The sequence below is a fragment of the Ambystoma mexicanum genome, chromosome 10, assembly GCF_040938575.1.
Source record: "Ambystoma mexicanum isolate Mex_15411 chromosome 10, UKY_AmexF1_1, whole genome shotgun sequence".
Taxonomy (NCBI): Eukaryota; Metazoa; Chordata; class Amphibia; order Caudata; family Ambystomatidae; genus Ambystoma; species Ambystoma mexicanum.
In genome coordinates this window covers 1,108,342,637-1,108,361,440 of record NC_090932.1, presented here as the reverse complement: position 1 = coordinate 1,108,361,440, position 18,804 = coordinate 1,108,342,637, and the positions used below count along the sequence as shown (strand labels likewise).

Below are 18,804 nucleotides of genomic sequence, written 5' to 3'. Positions count from 1 at the left end.
TTTCTGGGGTGACCTTTTTCCCTTCATGTGAGATTAGCTGGCCTAGGTATAGCACCTCTTGTTGACAGTATTGTAACTTTTCTCTGTCAACCTTATATATCCTTTCTCTGCCAGTATGGTCAGTAGCTGGACTGAATCGCGCCTGCATTGCTTTTCAGTGGTGCTGCAGATCAGAATGTTATCTACATACTGCAAAACACTGTCTACTGCAATATTGCTTAGGTCCATTTGCAGGACTCTGTTGAAACTGGACGGGGACTCACAATACCCCTGTGGCAATCTTGTGCTCTTCAGACGCATTTGTCTGAATGTAGATGTCAGATCTTGCGAGTCACGATGTAACGAGATTGAGAAAAAAAGCATTTTTCAAATCAATCACCGTGAAATATTTCGCCTCGATCGGTATGTTACACAAGATCGTAGATGGATTAGGGACTATAGGGAACTCGGCCTCAACAATATCGTTTAATGCTCTTAAATCTTGGATTAAACACCATGACCCTCCCTTTGATTTCTTGACTGGGTAAATCACTGTATACAGGGGCATTCTGACGTGACTAGGATGCCCTGATCCATCATGGCGGAAATTGTCTTCACAATCCCTTCATCCGCTTCTCTGGACATGGAGATATTGTCACGCTCTTGGTAAAATTGCTCCTGGTTTCAATTTGATTTTCACTTCTCCCACCCCCTTCAGGAGGCCTACGTCATAGGGTCCTGTAGTCCATACTGAGATGGGCACCTCGGCCATGTCGTCATCAAAGTATGCTGGACGGACCAGTGCCAACCTTATTCTCTGTGGCACTTCTCGTTTGATCATTTTGTCCCAGAATATGAGACTTACTTCCACCCTCATCTCTTCTAAATCAGGGTTTTCTTCGAACAGATAGTCATCAGTGACGTCAGTCACTCGGTACCCTTCTTCAATGGCGATAATCGTGCACCATTGTCTGCCTTCATCATTGTATCCTTCGACCAATGCTACTTTCCCTCGCACTGCTGCACGATGTATCGTTAAGGGAAATACTTGTCACTCTTCTTCATGCGTAGGTATTCTTTGCCTGAATAGGAACTCATCAGGGGTCCTCATAATCTGCGAGGCCTGGCAATCCCACCATAAGCACACGCTAGCCATATGCGAAGACTTCTGGCTCTAATGGTACAGCTCTTATGGTTATGCATCTGGAGTATGCTCTGATCATTTCGCACATGTTCAAATAATGCATACCTGGAGTGGAGCATACTATGCCCTCCTCTGTGAACGAGATAGTCATATTCAACTTCGTCATTAAGTCTCGACCCAAAATGTTTACTGGGGTCTGACGTGAATATAGTAAAGGTACATTCATCTCACAATCTCCTACAGAGACTGGGAGATTGTCCATAAAGGAAACTCTGCTGTGAGCTCCTGTAAAACTAGTATCTATGGCCTGGCTGGACAAGGAAAACTTGCCTTCTCGTATGCACGAGTGTGTTGCACCCGTGTCAACTAAGAAGGAATATTCTTTCCCCCCATGACGACATTTACCCTCGGTTCCCTGTTAGGGTTGGTGTCACTGAAAGGATAGAACACATCAGGGTTCCCAGCGAGCTGTCCTATTTGATGTATAAGGTTGGTCCACTGTATACTTGTGGATTTCCTCCATTTCCAGGGTTGACTCCCCCTCTGGGGTTTGTTCCCTGGGATATTTGCGGTGGTGCCTGTTGGGATTGCCCTTGTGGAGCGTTCCCATTTGTTCGAGGGTTGAACCCCTTGCTGTGCACCTTGCTGCACGCCCAGCGCTTGCTGCTTCACTGTGTGATTCTGTGCACTGCTCTGTTGTGGGATAGCAGGCGATTCACCATGCCTGCTCCCATTCCTTGACTATTTTGCCACGCACCTTGGCTTCTGCACGAGCGCGCCACATGTCCTGCCATTCCACACAGCCAACACACTGGCGGTAGTCGGGCCATCTGTCCATTTGGCATATCTGGACTGCCCATGTCGAAGGCCTCCTTGATTATTCTGGAAACCTCCCTGATTACTCTGCCATCCTCTTCCTATGATTCCCCTTCCTCTCGGCTAAAACCCTGTTACCCTGGTTATTCTGAGACGGGTTAGTCGCCTGCTGTAGGTTCGATTTAGCTGGGCTCGTCTGCATAGCTCCTTCAAGAGCATACTTTGAGAGTTTCTTTTTCACCAGCTTTGCTTCCTCACCCTTACGAGTTGCCTCCTTTTTTCGATTCTTTTCTTGCAATGATCTACAGTAATGTGCAATTGTCAACTGTATTTTGGCCCATGGTTTAGCTTCTACTCCTACCAATTTCTTGAGCTGTTTCTGCACCGGTTCAGGCAGCCCTTGGCACAATATATGGTAGAATACAGGGATGGATTTCGACCAAGATTCATGCATTTCGAGCACCCACGCGTCTTGAAAATTCTGGATATAAAGCAACAGATCTTCTGACTCCTTAATTTCTCGAGCCATTATAGCTCCCATATCAGAAGTGTCTGGGTACAACACTTGTAGCGCTTTCCACACTGCGGCTCTACAGTTATTAAATAGCGCTGCGTCATGGGTCGTGTTAATTATGGTTACGCCAGGGTACCCTGCCCGCTTCTACACATCGTCTGCTCTCTCACCAAGTATGGCGATCAGGAGGCCCTTAACGTCCCCTATAGCTAACGTGACACCGCCTGTCATTTTTTCTAACTCGTGTATCCACTTCCCAGCTTCCGATGTCAGCATTGGAAGCTTGTTTTTTAGGTTCTCTCTGTCCATGTGTGGCCATGGAATATATTGTGGTCTTGCGCCCCCCCTTTTCTAGCAGCGGGAATTGAAATGCACAGTCTTCCTTCTCTTTCCCCATAGCTTTCCTGTCTATCGCCGGAGCAGCTTTTCCGCATTGCCGTCTACCTGGCAATGCCCTCAATCTGCCTACATAGGCCGGGGCTGACACCCCCCTCTGACCATGGGGTGTTCTTTCATGTCGGCCACTCTGATGCCCTAGATGCAGACTCATTGGCGTCTGACCATCGCATCCCTTTGTCCCTTGGGAGCTGCTCTCCGCAGCGTCTCCCATCTTCGTTTGGCTCGTCCTCCGTCTCTTCTCTGGAGTCGGACGCTGATTGTTCCCAGTTCACGCAACTTTTTGCATCATCATCGTTCTTACTAATTTCTAACCTGTCCAGGGACAGTCCCCTGCTCCCACTACTTCGGGTGACATCCTTAGTGTCATACAGTTGAGTACTTTCCAAGCGCTAGTCTTCCCTTCCCCTCTGGGAGATTTGTTCTAGCCCCATTTCATCATATATTTTATCGATCGTTTCCCCAATGCTTCTGGTGTCGAAGACATCTTCAATGTTCGTCCCACTCGCGCCTGGTACCGAATCGTACGCAGGGAAGAATTCTTCGATGTCTTCCCATTCTACAACAGGATTGGGTTTTTTAACTTCCCGCTCCAAATATTCGAGATCTCGTGCCCTCTGTCTGCATTTGTTTTCTATATCTGTTATGCTCACCTGGTTCCACGGGGACGCCACCCAGCAGTTGGGACTCGAGTATCCTTCTCTGCGGTTCCCAGGTGTGACCAGCAGGAGGGTTCTGCCTGGAATACAGACGGGCAATGTTCAAGACTGGGCAACTGGGGTAAACAGTTCCCCACCACCCCGTATACCCGCGGCCTCACTGGACCTCTCCTCACCTTGTTTTTAATGCAGGTGTGTTCTCCGTCCTGCCTTCTTGGCAGGGGCGCGTTGTGCTTGGTGGGCATTTGCGATCGAGTTACTTCACTGATGCCGGCCCGCTTTGAATCTTTCAGGTAGGTCTTATTGCTTTGCTATATTATTGTCCTTGCATGCCTTTTTGGTTTATCTAATGTCTTTCTCTTCCTTAGATGCGCGGAAGTCCAATATGTGGCATAGACTGAATTGGGCCTCGCCGGTAACTAATGGTGTTTTTAGAGCGCCTTGATGCGGTGAGTAGGCGCTATAATGTCTTGCCTCTTGTTAACCTGTTGTCTTGTCTTCCCACAGGTCACAGTGCTCATCCGGTGCATGGAATTCCTGAGGCGATGCTGATCGAGGAGCGGCTTGCGAGGTAAGCTTTTCGGCACTGTTCATTAAATTGTAAAATGTCTAATGCCTTGTTTGTTTCTTTTTTTGCAGATCTGTCGGTTCGGGAGGAGCGCTGGTTCCAGGAGGCTGATCTCGAGAGCCGTGGACAGCTAACGATGAAATTACAGGTAAGCTGCTGCTGCTAACAATGTCTTTTTCTCCTTTACAGATGCTGCTCTTCCGAGGTTCGCGGGTATAGCTGAACACGGTGAGCGTCACGTTGCAGAATTGCAAAGTAACGCGAAGCGTGTTATCCCAGTTGGGTGTGGTTTAAATAGCTTCAAGGAAGTAGTCCAGGTAAAATAGTTCCTATGGTACCACGCCCAAAAATACTATACCGCATAGCTTGGTTCCAAGGAGTCTATGTGGATGCCTCCATGTTGATTGACACTGAAATAAAGTAGTTCCCAATACAAGTTCTTTGTCAAGTATGAGCCTGGCGCCAAGAAGGCCTAGGCCAAGGATGCCTGGTTTTAGTGGAGACCCTTCCTGGCCTATGAGCTTGCCAGGGGGTCTTCAGGATGGGGGTTGTGACAATATCTTCATCTACTTCCTTGCGCCTCCTCTCGTCTTCTCTAGTCCTTTCTTCTTCCCTTTTCCATTCATTCCTACATTCATTTACCCTTCTAACTTCCTCATCCTTTCGTCTCTTTATCCTTTTTTCACATACTCTTTGCTCTTCTAAACTTTGCTGATTCTGTTGTACTGGTCATAGGCTGCCTTCTGTTTGCGAACGTGCTGTTTCTCTTGCTCTTCGTGATATAGCTGTTCTCGCCTCAGCCTATCTTTCCTTTTTATCTTTTCGTCCCTTATTTCCTTCTCCTTTTCTCGCTCCCTTCTTTGCGTCTCATCAGACTTCTCTCTCGGTCTCCCATCATCACCTTCTTTACCATCGAGTTTCAACAACATCAGTCTTCCCATCCATTCGTCTTTTGCGAATGCTATCTCATCAGCTCTATCTTCACTTCCTTTCCACTTCTTTCCTTCTCTCTTTATCGAGAGGTGCACCAATCTGTCCCTGGTCCTTCCTTTCATCATTGCGTCTCTCCTTGTCCCTCGGGACTGCGGAGGTAAGATTAATTTCCTGCTCCTTCTCCTTGATTTCATCACTACTGTACATAGGTGACTCATACGCGGGGTTGCTATATTCCGTGGCTGCCTTGAGCTCCCTTAGTGGGTAGAGTCCCTCTGACTGACTCCCCTCGATTTCTGGCTCAGGCGGGGCTGGTGGCGCGGTATGCGTCTCAGCCCCCTCCATGCAGAAGTTTAATATCCAGTCTGCAGGTGGTTCTTCCTCCTTCGTCTGTTGGAACATTTTCCACAGTTCTAGAACAGCTAGGCGTTTCTCTAGTTTTTTTGCCTGTATATGTGGCATGCAGATAAGTCGTCATATGCTGTAAGACGGCTTTAGATAAGGACCCGTTCTGTGGCCACGGCATAAACCTCTTGTAGACGGTACCCTTATCCCATTCTGTGCAGTATTTTTTCTTTTTTTTTAAGCTTGGGCGCATGTTTAGGCATCTGCTTACATAAGTGGGCGAGTGGTGTGATCTCCTCCACTCTTAAATTCCGTTACCAACAATATTTTCATGCACGTTTAATACTTCCAACAATATGAACGAGCACCACATACGCAAGCTCCAATCCAATCTCTTCCTGCCAAAATTCTATATCCGTTTACTCAAGAACATCAATCAATTGGCGATTCCCTCTTAGTTACAGAATCACGTAAAACCAAACTTCATTTCACCCAATCAACGATACAGTTCATTACATTTGACGTATAACAGAACACGCACGACAGACACTTGACAGACTAGACTGACACCAGCTGGACACACATCTCCCTGCCTTCTAATCAATACCCCGACATGGAGTTTAAACAAACCCCCTTTGTGACGTCTTTAATCGTCACAGTAGCCTAATCGTCCCCTATTATGTGGGCTCTGAGTTCACGTTTCTTCTGACCGCTATATTAAAGCGCAGGAACCAGGCGAATCCTCTTACTTTATCTCTTCCTGGTATCCTCTGTTTTTCCTCTCGGGTGTCCCCCGGTAACCACCGTTTTCTCTATTCTGTTCGAGTCATTATATATATATATATATATATATATATATATATATATATATATATATATATATATATATATATATATATATATATATATATATATATGAGCAAGCAGCGAGTTGGCCGCTAAACGCCTCTTCATGAGGAGTGGTGCACTTGGGAGGACCTGGACACTTTGGTCTTTATGTTTGTTTTTGGATTTCCATGGATTTTTAACGTGACTTTTTCCCTGTGAAATGAATAAAGGAACAGTTTGGAACGAAGAACAACGGTTTGGATTTCAACTTCTTGCAATGGTGACTGGTTGTTAAAATTATTGTGGAGAGTGCAGCTCGAAACATCTACCTAACAGGTAGAAGCAAGAATATATATATATATATATAATAGGCAAAAGAGATTCCAGGACTCAGCGCCATCAAATATGTATTCGTTTAATTGTGTTGTAGTGTCACACATTCAAAAACGAAAAAAGCCCATGAGCAATAACATGTTTCGGCTATGCTAAGCCTTTTTCAAATCTGGGCTAAATACATCAGAATAATTTTACAAAAAGGCGTGACATCAGCATAATTGCAATGGTGAAATTACAAAAATTGTGATACGGACATTAATACATCATGCCACAATACAGATTATCAAATCAAAAATATTGATAAAAAGACAGAAAAACAAGGGTTGGTTGAAGGGAGGATACAAGGGTATAGAGAGACATATCAAAAATGTACATTGTTGTAAAAATCAACCCACAAACATAATAAAACAAATAGGGAGACAACACAAAGGAGAGAAAACCAGAAAATGTAGTGATTACTGAAGTTAATGGTAATTAAGCCAATAAAGATAAATGGTCACCATATTATCTAAATGTGTATGCCGTATTCATGCTTACCCGTAGTAGTATGAGACCAATCCAAAAGACTATTGTCACTGTAGTAGTAACAGGGTTAGATCCCCAGAACAGAATCTGTAATTAAGTAAGTGTAGTTTCAGATATTAATATAACAAAGTGGTTCTAATTCTTAAAAAGAAGCATTCATGCCAAAATTCCCTATGTTAAGTGCAAGTAACGTATTGTGATGTCTCTGCTTGGTGTTAATCACAATGTGTCCGAGAATGTCTGTGTGTTAGGGTGTAATGCAAATACATGAAAGAACAGAGATTCCGTGTACTGGAGGGTGCGTCCCCCATGAGGCGCATGTTATTCAAAGTTTACATGCCTACTAAACCCAAAGTTTCTTATTACAAATCACATACACTGTGGCTTATAGTTTTCTAGCTAGGTATCAACATTCACGAGTCTACATTTAACATGACCCGTTGAAAGGAAGAGCATTCAAAGACCAGAGCTCACTCTGGCTTACCTTTACTCTGCGAACAGGTAGTCACACGCGTCGGCAGAAGCAGAAAGCCGACCGTGGGCGCCATCGTGTTATTTCTATCATGTACGGTATCCATGGCAACGCGTGAAACGTTGCCACGGAGATCTGCGTCAGACAGGACGCTAGGAAAGTGTCTGTCGTGACCTCAAGTATCATTAACTTCCCGCCATCTTGGAGGTGGCCGCTGCCATTGCCAAGGGGGTCCCTAGGCCCGCTACTAACTGGTGTCACCAGCTAACATTATGGAAAATGTATACTACATACTGACTCTGTCAAACATGATCATTTGGATGAGTACTGTACAGAATGCAAGAAAAGGAATTAATTGTGCGACAATTTAAACAAACATTTATCGTAATGGAGGTACTAGCTCAGCACCTGCAATGTAAAACTCCAGAAAAACGCACAGTTCACATTCAATAGCGTGTAGAATACTACAAGTCTAAACGTGATAAAGAGATATATTACAATTGGCCAACACTACAGAAAGGAAACCATTTCATTGTCACTATTAAGGCCTGTGGCTGTGGAGTTGAAATAGCATATTGTTCGCGCTTCAGCTAATATAATATATATTAGTCTTCTCTACTTCTGACTACTTTATTTTCCGTCTCCCTCTGTTACCTTTTCCCCTACTTGTTCTAATGCCTACATGACATTTGCTAAAATGTTGAATTGATTGTTTCACTCACCACTCACCACTCGCATCTTGCCTCTCTGAATCCTCCGGATCACATTCTAATGAAGTAAATCTTAAGGTGAAAAGGGTAATGTCTTTGGCCTTCAGTATTTCAAAAGTGTTCAAAAAGGAATGAATAACTCAACATAAAGTCTCTTAAGGCTATGGCTCCTTAATCCAGAGATTATCTTCCTTCCCCTGTATTCTTCAGTTTCTTGACAATAATAGTTATTGTCTTTCCTCTTGCACAATATCAAAGTCACATATATTTTTCTGAGGCTTGTGGAATCTGCTTAGATCACATGCTGTGCATATGCCAACATCTAGTGGAAGCTGCAGGGTATTCGTTTTGTTTTTCGAAACTCAATGGGCGTCGACATAGGGCGTGCCAGTAATACTATCCCTAGTGTGACGTCCACTGTACCCAGGATCCTCACGCGTGTAGGATCCTCAGATTGTTTTTTTCTGCCATACTTGTCGGAAGCATTGTGCGGAGTTCCCTGGCTTTTAGCCATTTTGCAAAAAAATCAATATTCATTTCCCCGTTCTTTCACTCCCACGTCGAGACCTCGAAGATCGACGCCAGTCCAAAGAACAACCAACCGGCGAGACTGCACGACGGACTTTGGGCCTCAGAAGGCCTTTGGCCTCAGAAGGCCTCTGGCCTTGGCCCTGCAAGTAGGGAGAGTGGGGGGTGGAAACTTACTCAACACTCTTATTATTTTCCTACATACACTAGCCCGCTGCCTTAAGGTGACATATGGCGAGTACTCCATTTAAATTTTGCCCCAAATGCAACCGCAAGTACCCTTGGGTTGACAAACACGCCACCTGTAATCTCCGTTTGCCTAGGGACCACCCCGAGGCTAACTGCAGAGCGTGTAGCCGGTTTAAGGTGAAAACGCTAAAGGATCGCTCCACTAAACGTTGGGCCCACCACGCCAGGCAACTCGAGGCCATGGAAGCAGTGGGTGCCTTCAGTGATGGCAGCGACGCCGTACTTTCGGACGGCGAGGGCACAGAGGTGTTGAAAGACGCCTAAACGCTAGTCCCCGACCTCGGAGGATTGTCCAGCAGGGCAGTTATGGGGAACTCACCCGGCGACACGAGCGCTACCCACACTACAACTACACTTAAAAACACCAAGTCCAACCGAGACTCGACACGTGTGTCAAATTCTGGGAAGAAAGAGGCACGGAGAGAGCGGTCCACGGAATCGGTGTCCTCTGGGCGTTCCAGGTCGATCGCCGCACGACACACGCCAACCGTCCACAGTTGCCAAGAGTGCCTCGCTCCCCAAAGTCACGGAGGTGTGTTCATCAGAGGATGAATCCGACCTCCACCCCCAGGCCACGCACCCAAAGTCGGCTCCGGCAGCCCTCTCGGCATCTGCCTCCGAAAGTCGACGTGCAGACTCGAAAGATTCAGAGAGTACCCTACACACCCCCGAATCTCGGCGCCAGGCGTCGAAAAGCTCAGAGAAGGTGAATCCTTCAGGAAAACACTCTTCTACTCAGAGGGAAGGGGATAAACAGCAGAAAAAGTCATCACACTCACTTCTGCACCACAAATACATAAGGACAGACAGAAGTCTTCCGATAGGGAAAAATCCAAGACCCCTGTCCCTAAGACCAAACTTATTCCTCCCACCCCTCACGATATGGGATTAGAATGGGAACCTTCACAGGAGGATGTCCTCCCCAGCTCCAGAGAATGGAGCAGTGAAGATATAGACACGGTAATGAGGAGAATGTCTTCCCTGGCTGATTTCAACACTAAGAACCCAGAACATTTCCTTGGTTAAACCCCAGACTACGATACTTCTTCAGGGACCCTCAGCCCCCTAGAAAGAAACCTTGGTTTGAGACTCCAACTCTGGGCTTGATTTCAGACCCTTACTATGTCCAACCCTACCAACAGTATGGTGAGGACCCACAGCAGTATGGTGAAGATCCAGACTTAGAATGTTGGACGACCAAATGGGGGTAGATTATTATGGAGATGAGGAGGAGGACGTTGCAAAAGTCTACAATATAGACTCTCCTGCTTGCAAAGAACCTCCAGGTTACCGACTCTCCAGTAGATGACCAGCCCCTTCTAAATGAGTTCTTGGCTAGAGCTGCAGAGCACTTCCGCATAGACACTTGGGGGGGCGCAAGAGGAGAGGGACTTTGCAGAAGAGATCATGGGAGACAAAAGACCAATTGCTCAGGCCATTCCAATTCTCAAGTCAATACAACGCAGAATTGATCCTTCCCTTCTCACCCCTAATCTCACCAGGGCTGTAAACCCCAGAATTGAGAAGATGTTCAGGGCTGCCCAGTCTGACCCACTCTACATAAGGGGTCAACTTAAGCCTGACTCATTGGTAATCACTAACACCAGGAAAAGAGCAGGAACACCTCTATCATCATCTGAGGCTCCCCCCAGACAAGGAGAGCAAAACAATTTACGGGTTACCAAGGAAAGTTGCCTCCAGTTTGCTTGCCAAGCAAGAATCGCCAGCACCACCACTCTGCTGGCAAGTTATAATTGCCACCAGTGGGAGCAGGTAGCTGCTCTCATTGACTCCGCACCGGAACCACTAAAGGGCCAGTTAGCCCAGATCGCGTCGGAGGATAGAGCTGTGTCCGGATGCATCCTGAAAACGACCTTTGATGCCGCAGATAATGCAGGCCGGCTCATAGCAGAGAGCACCGTCATTAAGAGGCACGCTTGGCTTAGACAGTCGGGGCTTAAACCCGAGACCCAAGCTACCCTTCTCGACATGCCGGTGGAACCGAATGTCTTGTTTGGCAAGACTAGTAAGATCCCCTTAAATCCGTGGGACAATTGACCAATAAGCCCACGAATCAGAGGGAATAGTAATTTTCGACGCTCACGCGGCCAAAATTCCCAGAGGGGCTCCAATTGCACACAAGGACAGGGTGGCAACCAACAGACTACCCAGAGTTACGGCAGAGGTAATAAGAGGAGCTGTGGTAGAGGGAGAGGCAGCCCAGGCATAGGCGGTACGCCTCCCGCAAAGCAGTGACGTTCCGCTCAGGGTCCCTTCCCACGCATCCCCAGTAGGGGGGGCGCGCATTTCCAACTTCACCCAAGCATGGGAAGGGATCACATCAGACAGATGGGTGCTGTCCACAGTGTCCGCAGGATACTGCATCGAGCTACTGGAGCGCCCCTGCAGCCACCCTCCACGTCAAAAGATACATTCCCTGGACCACCAAAAGATCCTCCTCGAGGAAATCGTCAATCTTCTCGCAAAGGACGCGATAGAACTCGTCCCGGGCAATCAGGTAAACAAGGGTATTTATTCAACTTTTATTCAACTTACTTCCTTGTGCCAAAAAAAGATTTAACAATGCGCCCAGTATTAGACTTACGCCCTGCAAATAAGTATGTCAATCCCCAAAAATGTTGCATGACTACTCTCCAAGAGGTAATCCCACTCCTAAAAAGAGGGGACTACATGTTAACATTGGACATGAAAGATGCCTATTTTCATATTTTCATGTTCCCAGCGCACAGAAGATTCTAGCGCTTCAAGGTGGACAGTCAGCACTACCAGTTCAAGGTGCTTCCCTTCGGTATGGCCTCGGCTCCAAGGGTATTCACCAAGGTACTGGCGGTGGCGACGGTGGCGGCACACCCACGCAGGGAGGCAATCCCAGTGTACCCTTACCTGGACGACTGGCTCATCACTGGGGAAACCCCAGTAATTTGCAGATCCGACATTCAAAGAACGATCGACCTCCTCTTCGAATTGGGTTTCTCAACGAGAAGAAATCAAGCCTGGTGCCAAGCACCTGCAAACAGTTACTAGTAGCCGTCCTAAACACTCGAGAGGGGTTGGCCTTTCCATCGGAGGAAAGAATTCGGAATATACTACTGTAAATTCCTCTATCAGTCCGGTCGCCAGATAAGAGTGCTCAAAACGATGCGTTTGCTAGGCATGATGGCGTCATGTATTTACCTGGTCCCCCACGCGCGCCTGCGCATCTGACCCATGCAAGAATGGTTGGCAAAACAGTGGTCTCAGGCAAGTGGTCAGTGGGACGATCTAGTGGTCGTTTCGCCAACACTTGTACAAAGTCTTCACTGGTGGACGAGAGAACCTGTCGAAGGGGAAACCCTTTTACGATCCGGATATTCAAGCTGTAGTCACTACAGACGCGTGTCTGTCAGGGTGGGGAGCCCACCTCCTTCACCACACAGCTCAGGGTCTCTGGTCTCACAATGTGGCCAAGAGCACATAAATCTGCTAGAGCTTCTGGCAGTCTTCAGAGTGCTTCGAGCGTTCGAACCCCACCTGTTGAACCTGTCAGTACAGATCTTAACAGACAGTACGACAACAATGTTTTACATAAAAAAACAGGGAGGGACTCGTTCGCCAAATCTGTCCAGGCTTGCCCAGAAAATTTGGACATGGGCACTCAGACAGAACATTTGCCTGTTATCTCAACATGTTCCAGGGGATCTCAATTCACTAGCAGACGCTTTAAGCAGAGATCCCCTCCCAGAAGAACACGATTGGTGTCTACATAGAGAAGTCGTAGAGGACATCTTCTCACAGTGGAGTTTCCCCACTATAGACCTATTTGCCACAAGCGAAAACAGGCAAGGCCCAGGATTCGCATCCAGGTTCCGCCAGCCAGACTCCACGGGGAACGCCCTGTGGATGAACTGGTCAGGGATGTTTGCCTATGCTTTTCCACCAACCCCTCTCATGAGGAAGGTGGTTGCACAGGCAATCGATGACGCTCATCCTAGTTGCTCCCATGTGGGCGAGGCAACTGTGGTTCCCACACCTACGCAGACTAGCAGTGTGCAAACCCATCAGACTCCCGTGCTGGCACAACCTACTATCCCAGCAGCAAGGTCAAACAGTGCATCCTCAACCCAGCTAAATGAACTTAGCAGCATGGCTCCTGAAGTCATAGAGTTTGGACATCTCAACCTACCACAGAGATGCATGGACATCCTAAAGGAATCTAGGAAACCAAACCCGAGGCATTGTTACTTCGATAAATGGAAAATATTTGTTATCTGGTGCCAGAATAAACAAATCAACCCGGTTGATTACACTCCTTCCAATATTGTCACCTACATGCTCTACCTGCTGGACGCAGGGTTGGTATTTCATTCACTCAAGGTACACCTGGCAGCGCTGTCGGCCTACACCACCTCCCATAAAAAGGTGTCATGGTGGAAAGTACCAGTGGTTAAAGCCTTCATGGAAGGGGTAAAGAGACTCAACCCTCCAATTTCAAACCCACCACCAGGAGGGGACATTAATGTGGTGCTTGCTAAGCTCATGGGCCCATCATTTGAACCCATGCATAAAGCCAGTCTCAAACACCTGACCTATAAAACTGCCTTCTTAGTAGCCATTACATCCAAAAGAAGGGTCAGTGAAATTCAGGCTCCGTCAGTGCAGGATCCTTTCTCTACTGTTCATAAGGATAAACTGGTTCTACGAACACAACCTAGGTTCTCACCTAAGTTCATTTCAAAATTCCACCATAACCAGTCCATTGAGCTACCGGCCTTCTTCCAAGAACCCAAAAGCTCTGCTGAGGTGAAACTACACACACTAGATGTGCGAAGATCGGTCCTCTACTATATAGACAAGACCAGGCCGCTAAGAAAAACAGACCACTGTTTGTCTCTGTAGCTACAGGCAGAGAAGGAGATCGCGTCTCTAAATGTGCCATCTCGAAGTGGATAGTCCATTGTATCCAGCTATTTACTCCTTTTCTGAAAAAACTCTGCCTTTTACGCCAAGAGCCCACTCTACAAGAGGCACTCGGGCCACTCTGGCTTTCATTGCAAATGTACCCCTTGACACCATTTGCAAAGCAGCTACATGGAGCTCTATACACATTTTTACTCCGCACTACTGCATTGACACTCATTCCAAGACAGATACTCAAGTGGGACAAGCGGTTCTAAGACACCCGTTTGCTCATGACCCTTCTCACATCCCACCTCCTTCTAACACTGCTCGCTAATCTATGCACAGCATGTGATCTAAGAAGATTCCACAAGCCTCAGAAGGGATACATTACTCACAGTAATCGTATTTCTGATGCTTGTATCTGCTTAGATTCACATGCGCCGCCCTTCCTCCCTTCTGAGAGAAGGTGCATGGATGCTTGTAGTCTTATCTATTTATCTGTCTGCTTGGATAAACTGTACTCGCGCTACTCCTTATGCTACCTCATGTCGGAAAAAATACAATCTTACGATCCTACACGCGTGAGGGATCGTGGGTACAGTGGACGTCACACTAGGGATAGTATTACTGGCATGCCCTATGTCGACGCCCATTTTCGAGTTTCGAAAAACAAACTGTAATACTCCGCAGCTTCCACTAGATGTAGGCCTATGCACAGTATGTGAATCTAAGCAGATACAAGCATCAGAAATAAGATTACTCTGAGTAATGTAGCCCATATTTGGCCTTTAGGTTGTCAGGATACCTGGTATCCTCTCCTGCCAGCGCTTCTTGTATTCACACACTTGCTGTCCCTCTATATTCACATGGTTGTAATTGTCTGGTGTACTTTCCTGCCAGGACTTCTGATCTTCACACACTGCTAATTGCCGGCTATGTTCTCCTGCCATGGCTTCTTGTTTTCACACACTTGCAATTGCCTAGTACATTTGTTGGCAATGAGGGATCTCGATCTTCGCCAGCGTCATTCTTTGGGGATTTTACTTCGTACAGTGTAGTCCGAGATAAGAGTTCTGCATTTCTTTTCAGTGTTCAGTTGGGCGATTATCCCCAACTCTTCTGTTTTTCGCCTGGTGCCCCAAAGTTCCCTTACTGGTCTTACTGCGTAAACCAGCTTCCTTTTGGCTTTCTGATTTCCTTTTGTAGTGTTTGGCTTTCTCAGTGAGCTGGCGTCTCTCTGGACAAGTTACAGCAGCATCAGCTTCCTGCTTCCCTCTGCGGCTCTTCTTACTGGCATCTGGCTCCCATCCTCTCCTTTTCGGATTGTGTGCAGTGTCTGTAGCAGTTTGGTGTCTTTCCCGTGCTCGTTACAGCAGTGCCAGGGTTTCAGCATCATTCAGGTTCTCCTCCCCAGCATCTGGTCTCCTTCTTGCTGCGTTTTGCTGGTCTGCCTCTTGCCATGGCCCTTGAGTCTTGGGTTCCTCTTCCTTGGTTTGCATGAGTTCTCATGTATGACTACTGCCCCACCACCCTCCCTGCTGCTTCTGCCTCCACGCCGTATATATGGAGCTCTCGGCTGCGTTGCGGATAAACTATCCACTGCACGCCCATCTACTCTATGGCATCCGCTGTAGTGCTTTTGAATTCCTTGGCTTCACATAGCTCTTTCCCACAACTAGAGTGGTAAGTTGGCTTCTGGGCACCGGTAATTTCTATTACTCTGGCTCTTTTCTTCATGTCAGTTTTTATTATCGAAAAAGAAAGGATGTGAATTTTATTATTGGGCATGACTGTTTTAAAACAGGGATACAGTATATCATACCAAGATGAAAGTATAAGGGGGAGTTGTTAGATTTAAATAGCAGCGGTTACCTTCCCCTGGTAAGACAGGGAGAAGTCTCTGCTGGGGAAGAAGTGACGACCCCTGCGTAGTAATCGCATTATCCTCTAAACAGAAGTGCGCACTGTAAGATAATGGCATTCCCGGGACTGTAGACTAGAAATCTTGGGCTGCCATGCCCAGATCTTAAAGTTTGAATGTGGCAAACACTTTTGAATGGGTGGTCACTAAATGGGGGCATGTACCCGATTGGAGACTAAATGTGAATACAGTTCCTTAAACTGTATTCACCCAATACAGTCTGTTGGTGAACTGTTGGATCCTCGTTGGATCCTGTGCTAAAGATTTCACTTTAAGACGAGAAGGAACAACGCCAGTGCTCCATTACCTTTACTGACATTGTTGGGCCATCACCTTCAGGACTAGGAGTCAACTGAATAGCGCATATCAGCCACTTTACTAACATATGTGTATCTGGGACTGACATTTTTCCTCTAACGGTTCAGCAGTAGGTAGTGTCAAGGACCTACAACTGGCCAAGCATATCTTTTCCCACTTTGGGGGTGCTGGGCCTCTGCACTTCTTCTTTGTCCATAGGCTTCAATCACATGATATTATGCAAGTCATGTACACAAGTGTTTCTATGTGCGACAAGACCAGGTAGGGAAGATGGAGGGAGGACAAGACAAACTATCTTACAAGGCCTTGTCTTATTCAGATTGTGCGAGAACGAGGAGTGTATACGGGGAAAGGGAGGCGGGGGGGTGTTAGGGTGAGAGGAGGGGAAAACAGGGCAGCAATGCTCTGAGTAAGTGCAGCCAGGGCAGCGCGGTTCTGGGTAGTGCAAGGAGAACAAGGGACTGTAGGGTTACAGTTGAAGAGGGACAGGGGGCTATAACTGTGCTGTGCATCCACTCTTCTTTCATTCCTTGACTAACCTCTGCTCCCCCTGAGGCTCGCTCCACCTTGTCCATCTTCTCTAACTGCTACACTATCGCCTATTCCCCCCCCACCCCCCTCCAGCCCCCCTCCAATCCCCCTCTAACCCCCCCCTCTCATGTAGTCTGGTAGGAAAAAGCACAAAAAAATACCTCTGAACTTCCTATCGCAGACACCTATGTCGGAGCTTCCTCCATAGAGGTTTTCACTGATCTCCAGAACTATGGACCCCCCTCAATCTCATCTCCACTCTCTCCTTCCACATCCTCTACCATTAATGGTGGCACCAAGTGGGAAGTCCTTCTGGCCGGCTTCTCATCCTCACGTTGCTTCGTTATGATCACACAGGTACTATCCTGGTTCAGGGTCCACACCCCAACCTCCTTCTCTTTGACCGGATCCTGCTTTCTCTCATTTCCTTCCTTCCTTCCTTCCTCGAAGATATTTTATAAGATTATCATGTTTTAATATAGTTTATGGCTAACCACCCCCTGACCCCCCCGCCCCACATGCTGTTATAATAGGTCTTGTGGTTTTCAACAGTAGGTACTATGACAAATAAGGACAATTTGTGCCCTCTTCCCAGAGGGCAGCCCCCCACCCTACCCTAGAGGTCTGGGGGTCTGGGCAAGTGGGACCTCACGGAGTGACTCCACTCCTGGGGACAAAGACTCCCATTCCATTAAAGAATTCCCAGTCCAAACCACCCTGTCTGCCAAATGGGGGTTGCAAAGACTTTGGCATTGCCTGGTATATGTATAAACAACAAATACCTTTCTTCCACTCATTGGCTTCAGGTAATGCTGAACCTTAGCTGAAGGCTTTGACCCAAGAAGACTGACTCTGTTGTTTGTTGTAATGTCGTACATAAGAACAGCGTAGGCTGCAGAAGGAGAAAATACTTCTTCAGAGGGAGTTGAGTCACTGCTACACACTGGCAAGCATCTGTCTAGATGCTGACCTGAAGGAGCAGAGTGATTCCAAGCCGTAGAGCCTGGGATGGCGTGCAGACCGCATGACCGCTAGCTGAAGACTGAGAGGTGGGCAGTCTGACAGAGCATTCGGCTCTGGTCAGGAGAGCAAAGGATACAGGAAGAGAACAATCTTCCCTGGTGGCGCGGCCACTAGAAGGCAATGGTGGGCTTGGTTCCCGGCAACCAATACCGAGACTAGGGGAGAGAGTGGAGCGGGATTGCCAAACTCCACTTGGCAAGTGCGTTTGTGGAAGAGAAGTGAAACCAGAGCGAAACGAACGCTTCCAACGTGAGGAAACCAGTGAGCGCTGTGCACTACAGTTGTCAAGAGGTCCAAAGTCTGCAACCGCCTAGAAGCCTGCAGGAATAGAACCCAACCTGGTAAAATGGCCTGGAAAATGTGTGAACGTTACATATCCAGGCCTGGGAAGCTGCCAAAATTGCGAGTATCTAAGAGAACTTACTGGGCGCATGCCCTTCATCAAGAAGAGAGAAAGAAATTCTTGTGCTTCATACCAAGACTGGGAAAGCAGACGAAGGGTAAAGCAGCGTGAAATCGATGCAAACGCTATATGTCAAGGTTGGGGGAAATGCCAACCGTATGAGAACCTAAGGGAATCGAACGGGCATGCACCCAATGTTTATTAATTGGAATGAGATTCAATATATGTTCTGAAGAGCCACAGGACTTTGAGGATACCCTGTGCTACAAAGTAGGACAAAAGAAGCTCACTCTGAGGCTGTGATACAAGTGTCTGCCTTTCAGTATGATTTTCTAAAGCGGTACGGCCAGTTGGTTACCTAGGATTTGGAATTTGGTCTATTTTGAGTTGGACTTGGACGAGCACCAGTCATTTTTGGTTTAGAATGCAGTGAACTTCCCTCATAGCAATAGTGTCAGTTAGGCATTTTTCCTTTCAACTAAATATGTTGCATTGAGACATGATCCGCTGTAGTCCTTCTTCTGGTTTGCCACAGAAAACTGACATTTTCATTAATATTTACATTTATCCATCAATATTTACAATGCGCAAGCAGGTGGTAAGCTGTTTGGGTAGCAGCATTTACAGTTCAACCGCTATTGTACATGTTTTCTATGACCACTTTTCCATTCTGTGGAGGTAATTTTAAATGAAGAACGTTGAGTGTC

The 18,804-nt window shown here is 47.0% G+C and overlaps 1 protein-coding gene across 1 annotated transcript in view; it reads left to right on the top strand.

The window, feature by feature from the left end:
- DDX56 (DEAD-box helicase 56) overlaps positions 1-18,804 on the top strand; it is a 786,153-nt gene that overhangs the window by 68,952 nt on the left and 698,397 nt on the right. The gene's annotated exons all lie outside the window — the stretch shown is intronic.